The sequence below is a fragment of the Notothenia coriiceps genome, unplaced genomic scaffold, assembly GCF_000735185.1.
Source record: "Notothenia coriiceps isolate Sejong01 unplaced genomic scaffold, NC01 NC01_scaffold00023345, whole genome shotgun sequence".
Classification (NCBI taxonomy): domain Eukaryota; kingdom Metazoa; phylum Chordata; class Actinopteri; order Perciformes; family Nototheniidae; genus Notothenia; species Notothenia coriiceps.
In genome coordinates, this window is record NW_011356046.1 from 1 (window position 1) to 9,890 (window position 9,890).

Consider the following 9,890-nt stretch of genomic DNA (forward strand, 5'->3'; position numbering starts at 1 on the left):
CACGCAGATTGTTTTCATTCATCATGATAGGGGGACTTGAACGGCGGTATGGGCTGTTATTGAAAGTGTTTAAGTGCTGGAAATATGCTCATTGGATAATAGTTTGCGGGGTGCTTTTAATTGCCTCCTTGATTTAATGCAATTTACGTATTTTTATTGTTTGCTCTCTCTCTTTAACGTGCATATACAACGTCATTATCGTGGTCTGCACAAACTTGTCATCATGCGTGTATTCTGCTAACTGCACTGTCCATAACTATTTGATAGGAATACATTTCTAGCCTAGGCTATTTCCTTGTTTTTCGGTGATTTAGTGGGCTCGTTTGTGGGATGTTGCGGATGAGTTTCACCGAGACCGCCTACTCTGAACAACCAATCACCGTACTGACCGCTTCTAAACTCATGCACGAGAATCGACGTAATCCATAGCAACGGCGCGTCACTCTTAGTTCACTCTTAGTGATTTATCCTTAGTATGAGTAGGTCTCAGCGGCTTTGTGAATAACTTTTAAGAAAAAACTCCTACGTAAAATGTTTTAGCGCGAGTTAGGAGCACTCCTAGCGGTAAGATAAAATGCTTTGTGAATACGGCCCCAGGTGTATATCAGTATGTAGTGTCTCTACTTTAAAGAGTTCTCTCCTGCACAAAAACTGCTGAGTCACACACGGAAATGGCATTAGCACACTGTGGGAAATCTGTCTTTAATGCCCTGATGAAGTTTTGTTGAACTGGAGGAATCTGATAGCAGGGGTTCACGTTACAGAAAGAGGAGCATTAGGTTTCTATTTCAGTCCGCTGAAGGCTCAAGGATTCTTTCGGAGCTTTAAATAAACTCATCGATGCACTCGATTGATAGTTCCTCCCAAGGTAGCGTTCGGAAATGGCCTTGCTATAGATGTAGAGTACAGGATTTATAACGCTGTTATGAATTCATTGTGTGGCAGCCGACTCATAAATGTTTAAGTTTACCTGAGTGCTGCTGTGCTGCTTTGTGCTGGTTAGCATGGCTGGATGTCACGTGATTGGCCTTTCTGTTATAGAACGTTGGAAATTAAACTCCAAAACTTTGTAAAAATCATCACATAAATCCGTTTCATAATTTGCAAAAAATAGTTATAGAGTTTGGAGGCTCGTGTCTGTTGTTTCTCCTTCTAAACCAAAGGGAAATGTGTTGTTCTGCTTCAACATAGGCCACAAACGTTAGCATGTCCAGCTAACTATCACCTAGAAATCGAGCATTCATTTGTAGTTGTTTTCTAGAGGCATAATAATAGCACCTAATTGGCCTTTCTGTTATAAAACGTTGGAAATTAAGCTCCAAATTTTAACAAAACTTTAACATTAGCTTTTGCTTGAAGGAGGCTACTTCGAACGCTGATTCTGCAACAATTAGTGCTTTTATTTCACTTAGAAATAAAGACCAAATGGGCTTTTAAATGGACAAACCGTTCACATAAACCTGTTGTATATTTTGCAAAAACTAGTTTATAAAGTGTTGAGGCTTTTGTCTTTTGTTTGTCCTTACAACAACAACAAATAGTTTAAAAACTGTTTTTCAATCTGCTTTAACGTACACCACGAATGTTAGCATCCCCAGCCAACTACCTAGAAGTCTAAGATAAGATGTGCTTTATTCATCCAAATTTGGGAAATGTTTGTTTTGCAGCAGCAAAAAAGACAAGGCGTTACACATAAGAGAAATGAAAAGGGTAGAAATAAAAAATTCTAAAATTAAAACATCTCGAAATAGAGATTAAACGGCTATAACAAGTTTTAAAAAAAATTGCTTTCTAGCAGCATCTCATTAGCCTCCGTTAGCATCATGTCTTCCGGTGCAGTCTTTTCTACAGCGCTCTAGTCTTAGAGTGCAGCAGCTGGAGATATAATAAAATCAGATACACTTTCCACAGAACAGAACAATCAGAGTTAATCAAATCTGTGAGCAAACGGTTGTGATTTCAGCCAACAAATGAGACAGCGGTCGACTCGTAATGATCTGCATTTCTGTGAGAAATCAGAGAGTCATTGTTTTATAATCTGCTCTGTCATCAAGAGGAGGTTTGCATCTGCTTTTTTTCAACATTCAGTGTGATAAAACTGCAATGCATTGATTCGGCTGAACTCTTTAACTTCGGAATTGGTATTTAGTTTAGCTCTATAGGGTTCAGCAAAAGTTTGTAAAATAGATGTTTTGTCTCAAAGTTGCAGGAAGTCTGCACTTTTTTATAAATGTTTTGCTTGAAGGCGACATATTCTGCTCATTTTCAGGTGTATATCAGTATGTAGTGTCTCTACTTTAAAGAGTCCTCTCCTGCTGATGTTCAGGTGTATATCAGTATGTAGTGTCTCTACTTTAAAGAGTCCTCTCCTGCTGATGTTCAGGTGTATATCAGTATGTAGTGTCTCTACTTTAAAGAGTCCTCTCCTGCTGATGTTCAGGTGTATATCAGTATGTAGTGTCTCTCCTTTAAAGAGTCCTCTCCTGATGATGTTCAGGTGTATATCAGTATGTAGTGTCTCTACATGTCTCCATGCTTTAATGTTCAAAAAGCTCTTTATTTTTCTCATACTGCCTGTGCTGCAGCACCTCTTTTCACACTCTGTCTGAAACCAGAGCTGCTCTGATTGGTTAGCTGGCCGACTCTGTTGTGATTGGTCAACAGCTTAGAGATGTCCCGCCCCCTTAGCCTATTCACGTACATGTGAATTTATTATTTATGTCACTATGTCCCTGAGGTTAACATGCACACAAACCTTTATAACACACTGAAGGAAAGGGGAAACCTCAAAAATGTGGATTGGGACCCTTCACTGTTTTCCAACCCTCGAGACACCTTAAAAAAAACTGTGTTCGATGTGATTTGATGTTTAAATCTTCTCACCATGCTCTTGTCCCTCCTGTGAGCTGTAATACAGTTGTTTTCTGTTGTGTTTCCGGCACGTTTGTGCAGCTATACTGGCCTGACGGATGAACGCACTATAAATATTTCATACTAGCCCACTTTCCTCCCTGTGGCTACAAAAACCACACAAACAAATATCTGTATTAATAAATCCTGCAAAGGAGTGAAAGGGCTTTGGGGGGGAGTGAGAGAAAAGCACATTGTGTTTACATCGATGGGAAGAAAAGCAGACACAACAGGGAGACCCCTCAATAACGTTGAAGGGCCATTTGAAAGAGGGTTTTTATTGCTTCTTGCTCTGTTTTCTCTCCTGTAATGTAATGGATAAATGAAGTACTCTGGGAGCGATGGGCGGCCTGCAAACTGCTGATGAGAACTGCTTATTTATCTAGTTTTCTGTATATATCCGTGGCCCCCCCGCTGCTGCATGCCTCCAGTGAGGACGATATGAAAGTGAAAGAGAGTTGTGTCCATTAAGCTTTGTGCAAACTTTGTATCTCGTGCTGATTGTGCGGCACCTCGCTGAGACCGACCCGAAACTTTAATCACATCGTGCCAACACTGCTGATTAAAGGTTGCAACGCACAGAGGGACGCGCCATATACTTCGAGCTGATGACAAATTAAATTGTAAGTGACACAGTATGAAAGACGCCACATTACGGGTTATATCCTCCTCAATTATTGACTGCACTGTCAGAGATACACCAGCAGCTCAATGGCTTTTCCTCCAAATAATAAGCCTTTTTTATTATGAATACTGAACTCCCACTGGAGCTGCCAAAAATAGTTTGCCAGATGGAGACTTTCCCTTTATCAGATTGTGTTGCATATTTCCAATTGCACATATTGCACCAGTTTCAGTCGAATCAGTTCTGCCATTTTTCTCCCCACTGCTTTATGAACTAAATCATCTCGTCCAAAGACTAATGGTTTTAAAATTGAGGCCCAAATTGTGGGCATTCCTCCAAATATCTCTCTGCTTTTCTGTGAAGTCTTTGGACGTTCGCCACAGAAAAAGGCACTCGGGCAGCAGAACCCTGACGGAGCGCGAGTGAAGTTGTCTCGACTCATTTGTTGATTAATTATAACACTCTCTAAAGGGTGCATGTGTTCAAGTCATAGCCTCACTATCCATGCTTTATAAATCTCTCTTAAAGTGTGTGTGCCAGCTTCCTTAAGAATGCCATATTCACTTAGTGCTCTCATTAATTGCCGGTAATGGCTCGCTAACAGAATTTGCGCACATTTAGGAGTCAGACTTTGCCATTTGAGTCCTCCTGAACCTATTTCTGAGTCATGGAGTGAAATCGCCGACTGGTTCATGTAAAGTTAGGGTTTATATCATTTAATTAACTAAGTACTCTTTGGTTTAATGCATGCACAACACTCAGGCGTGCGTCGACGCAGTTATCCCCCTGGAAGCGGTGGTCTCAGCAGATGAAATAGCACAGAGGATCCCGAGATCAATCCGCATTTCCATAGCCATAATCACCCGGATTGATTTTGCAGCAAAAAATTATCATACGGCTCAATTTGTCGGGGCACAAATTGATGACACAAAAGAGGGAGGGAGCGAGTGGAGACCTCCGAGGTGGATCATGGTCCATAAGAGCTCTCAGATCAATAAGGGCTCGGCTCAGTGTCCATAATGTGATGTGCTCCCAATCAATACCCTTCCCCCGGTGTGTCGCCATGTGTTATTTCTCCTCTTTCCTCCGTCACACTGATGTATGATGCAGCTGCAGGGGCGTAACCACAGGCTGTCACTGATGACAGGACACTTAGAGGGGAGTTAGTGGGCAGAGATGGTAGAAGTACACACATCCTTCACTCAAATAGAAGTACAGATACTCGTGTTTAAAAATACTCTGGTGAAAGTAGAAGTACTGACTAAACTTCTTTACTCAAGTAAAAGTAAAGAACTTTGAAATGTACTTCAGTAAAAAGTACCCATAACTAGCAGCTGTTTTAAAGAGTACCTGACCTCCCTTTATATTAATAGAACAATAATGTCATTGTTAGCTAATGAATGTTTCCATGCTGAACAACGGCAACATGACAACGTTTTCATTGGTCCCTCTTCTTTAGAGAAGACCAGGAAATGATGGATACACGGATCGTGTTCAAATCAATAGGCACGCAATGACTCTAAACAATAATGATCACGCCACCAAACACACATTCAAACTAAAGGAACCAGCCTGTTTGGAAAATGAGAGAAGTAGAAAGTACAGGTATTTGGGTTCAATATGTGAGAAGTAGAAAGTACAGGTATTTGGGTTCAACATGTAAGAAGTAGAAAGTACAGTTATTTGGGTTCAAAGTGTAAGAAGTAGAAAGTACAGGTATTTGGGTTCAAAATGTAAGAAGTCAAAGTTAAAAGTTGTCAGAAAAATAAGTAGTGGAGTAAAGTACTGATACCAGAAAAATGTACTTAACAAAGTATTTGTACTCCACTACTTCCCAGCTCTGTTAGTCTGCCTTTTTTTATTCCTCCTGCAGGAATTTAAAAGAAGAGGGGAAAGGTGATTCTTGCCATTTCAAGAGTAGTTGTTGAGATGTCGGGCGGCTGAAGATTGAAATGAAGAGGGGCTCCAGAGAGCTCTTAACTCAGTGCTTTCTCCTCTGGATCAACTTCACACTCTCCCCTAGGTCTCGGGGGTCTAATGCTACCTTAAAGGAGCTGTTGGATGAAATTGTGAGGGTGGGTGTTCACCAACAGATATTCTACCAAAGCGTTTTTCAAGCTGTCCCTTGAGGGGGATGGAGCCAGCTGGTTTTTGTTTTTTTAACAACACTCATCAAGTGATTTCTTTTCTTTTTTTAAGTGTGTTTCATAATGTGCTGAGTACCCAGGGAGATACCTCAGGGTATTGTTTAAAAATAAAAGTCATGTGATGAATCTCCCTCTTTCTCCATCTGTCCTCGTTGAAGCTGGTTTCTGCACAGTCATCATTAAAGAGCTGAATCATGTGATGACGTTTATAACACGTCTAAGCCAATCAGGTGTCACGACTGGCCTTAACATGACCTGGCTGCATCCTGAGGTCAGAGGTCAGATCCTGCACAGGAGAGACAGAGAAAGGCCATAAAACTACTTTACTTAAGGACATACTAAATATTAATCACTTCTCAATCTTGATAGCTTTTGCATTTCATTACGATGTTTTCTTTTCAAAAACAGTTGATAATTCCAGTACAATGTGTGTCTCGATCTCATCGTCTCAGCCAATATTTATACAGCTTGTTCAGCGGGTAGCATTGATTAGTTAGGTAAACTGATCAGGGGACTAGTGACCTTTTAATCCCTGTTGTTTTACTCTTTGACCTCCTGTTCAGAGACTTGAAACTGAGTAAAATATCTCGTTTTATTTCCTGTTTCATTACGTGTTACTTGTTAGACACTTTTATCCAAAGTGACTTACATACTCAATACTGTGGACAATCCCCACAGGAGCAATTTGAGGTGAAGTGTCGACATGCTGACTGCAGAGGGGTTTGAACCTGTGCCCCCCTGATCCGAACACCAACGCACAACCCACTGCGCCACACGCCTCGATTTTTGTTTCTTCCCTTCGCTGGCTCACTTCCAGTTCAACAGACGCAGCTCGTTTCCGCTTCTTTCTTTTTTAATCCCGCTCTCACGGCATGCGATGCTTCTCTTAATGCCTCCACACATGCAGATCAGGGGCAGCGCAGACTGAATCCAAGTAATGGATCTTCTTAACGACTCCCACTCAATTACAGGAGGTTAATGCAAGCCACCTCAGCGTTGCTCATCCTCGCGCTAAAAAATGTCCGTGAGCACGGGGGGGCAAAACGTGTGGGAAGGTGAGATTGCATGGGTGTGGGTCAGTGACAACATTAATCACTTTCTCTCTCCGTGTGTGTGTGTGTGTGTGTGTGTGTGTGTGTGTGTGTGTGTGTGTGTGTGTGTGTGTGTGTGTGTGTGTGTGTGTGTGTGTGTGTGTGTGTGTGCACGTGTGCGCCACTTTAAAGGGCTCACCTGCTGCAAAGTGTTGAGGAGTCAAAGATGGACGGTGTCCTCTCAGGCAGGAGGTGTGAATCTAAATAAAGAAGAATGATTTACCTAAAGGGAGGTTTTTTCATTATTAAATGTGTTTTTCTGCAAGTGTCTGAATAATTAGGGCTGTTTAATTTACTACCAATAAGCTTATAAACAGAGAGGAACCTCCATGCTCTACTCACAGATTTGAAACCAAATCAACTTGTAGCTTGTTTTTAATTTTAGTTTACCAAAATGTGTTTCTGCAAATGATAGGGATAATGATATGTTTACACTCTTGTTTTTCATAGTATTCTTAGCTCAAAATCAACGTTTTGATGTCACGATGCATCTCAAAGTTGCTCGGCTTCATTCCTAGCTTAAAACTATTTTGAACCAAATCAACTTGACAGCTTGTTTTTGGATTTGTTTTACTAAAACAGTTCACCAAGTTGTGTTTCTGCGACTGATAAGGGTGAGAAATAATCCATGCAGCTGCCGAGTCGACTTCATTTTTGGATATTTTTGTTTACGGGACTGGTAGATATTTACACTTTTGCGCCTTCGAGTTTTTTTCAGTTTCTCATAGTTATCTTTGCTCAAAATGATGTCACGATGCATCTCAAAGTTGCTCGGCTTCATTCCTTGCTTGGTAGTATTTTGAAAATGAGTCCATGAAGTTCCCTTCCTGAACCAGAGCTATTTCTAAAAAGTGTGTAGTCACGGTTGAGCTCTTTGCACGCTACCACTTCCCTTTATCTACTCCTCTACCTTCGGTGCCAAGGTGTTCTGCGACAGGTTCTCCGGGATCGAAGGCTTGGCACCGGACGACGAGCCTCAAATGTTCTCGCCAGAAGTCGTGAAGCGATGTGCATCCTCTCTGAGACACAGGTTGTCTCACTTAGCTGCTGATAGGTTTAACCTAATCAGAAGCAGAGGCATTCATTTCAGAGGGAATTTCGTAGCTTTACTTCAGGCAGTGTCATGAGAATTTGGCCACTTTTCTCCCTGTGTGCCAGAGGCTAATGGATGGACTATATAGAAATGTGTGACCCCTAAATCCTTGAGCTTTATCCCTGCATTGCTTTCGCTCTTAGGAAACAGCGTGTGATCAGTATTCAGCGAGCCTTGTTTTCCCATCTTGTCTGAGACTCTTCAATCTTTTCTCGTTAGATTTTAATAGGTTGTATATAGCTCAGGTCATAGAGGACTTCACAGTGACGAATGCAGATTGTTTCCGTGCACTGGATTGGAGTTGTTGAAGTATTGCAGTACAGGACAGATACTCTTCACCTGTGTGGGAGGAGACTCAGAGTTGAGCTGTGAAAAGAAGAAGGGCACCAGCTGATCCCTGCAGCGCTGTAAAGAGTCTCTGCTTTTTGTTCTGATGAAACATGGAGTGCTATAAAGAAGATACTTCTCAGTCTGCAGCAACGCAACACACTGTCACAGTCACCTTACATTGCTCACACACACTCTCATTTAAAACAGACCTCTGCCCGGACAATTAAGGTCACATTTAATCCATCTAGGTCAATAAACCCCGGTCAAGGTAAAGCGCTGGCCTGGCAGGGTTATACAAGATGTTCTTTCCCATTCAGTCACTGAGCTGCAGGGAACAATAGGGAAGCATCGGGACTTCTAAGCGAACAGAAGTTTTTAGTTTGCAGATACTTTTCTTTTATCACTGAAAGCAAACATTGATATTCTGAGAGAGAGCGAGGGATTTATAGACTGAAGCCAACAGGTGGAGCCAAAGTCCTTTTATCCTCTCATCACACACACACACACACACACACACACACACACACACACACACACACACACACACACACACACACACACACAGAGAGAGAGACAGTGCATACACACACACATTGTACACACACACACAGAGACATACACACACACAGAGAGAGAGAGAGAGATAGTGTACACACACACACACACACACACACACACACACACACACACACACACACTGTACACACACACATACACATCGAGACAGTGCACACACACACAGACACAGTGTACACACACACACACACACACACACACACACACACACAAACACACACGCACACACACACACACACAGAGACAGTAGACAGTAGACAGACACACACGTACACACACACACACACACACACACACACAGAGACAGTGTACACACACACATACACATCGAGACAGTGCACACACACACAGACACAGTGTACACACACACACACACACACACACACCTCCCCAATTTCCAAAATAGATTTCTGACCTACTTTTTCCTCCCTGTTTAAATGCTGACTTTATAACCCATCCATCAAAGTTGAATATAATGACTCATTTCCTTCTTTTGTCATTTGTTCTCATTACCGTGCTATCGTCTCCTGTCCATGCAAACTAAACGTCGACATGCTTTCATTTCCATTACATCCATTTAGCCTCTCCTGCATCTTCTCCTGTGTGCTCCATTCCGTCCTCTCAGTAACGACAGAGCTCGACCCCAGATCCAATGAAGGCTCTTTGAGCACGTTGTCTCTCAGTGATCCTGCTGTTATGTTTAATGTTTGTTGTTTCTTTTTCATGTATTGTGTCTTGATATTTGTCTGTTGATGCGTCAACAATTCGGGGCCGGTATGTTAGAGCCACAAAGTTATTATTTCGATTCATAATTTGATAAATGATTTAATGATGGAAAATGATTTATATTGCCATGGTGAATATGTTTTGATGAAGTGATTGTTTATTTTTATATCACAAATATGATCTGTTTCCGTGTACCTTCCGGTGTTTATTTAAGGGAGGTAATTGAGGACAGCCGATGTGCTCGGAGACCTGATGAGACGGGGAGCGGAACAGTTTTTTGACCGCAAATTGCCGACAGAAATTAGTGTTGCAAATTGGACTGCAAACAAAGTATAGTTTAGTTTATATAGGAAAGCATACCGCCGAAATATTGTTTAAAGATTTGTTATTTT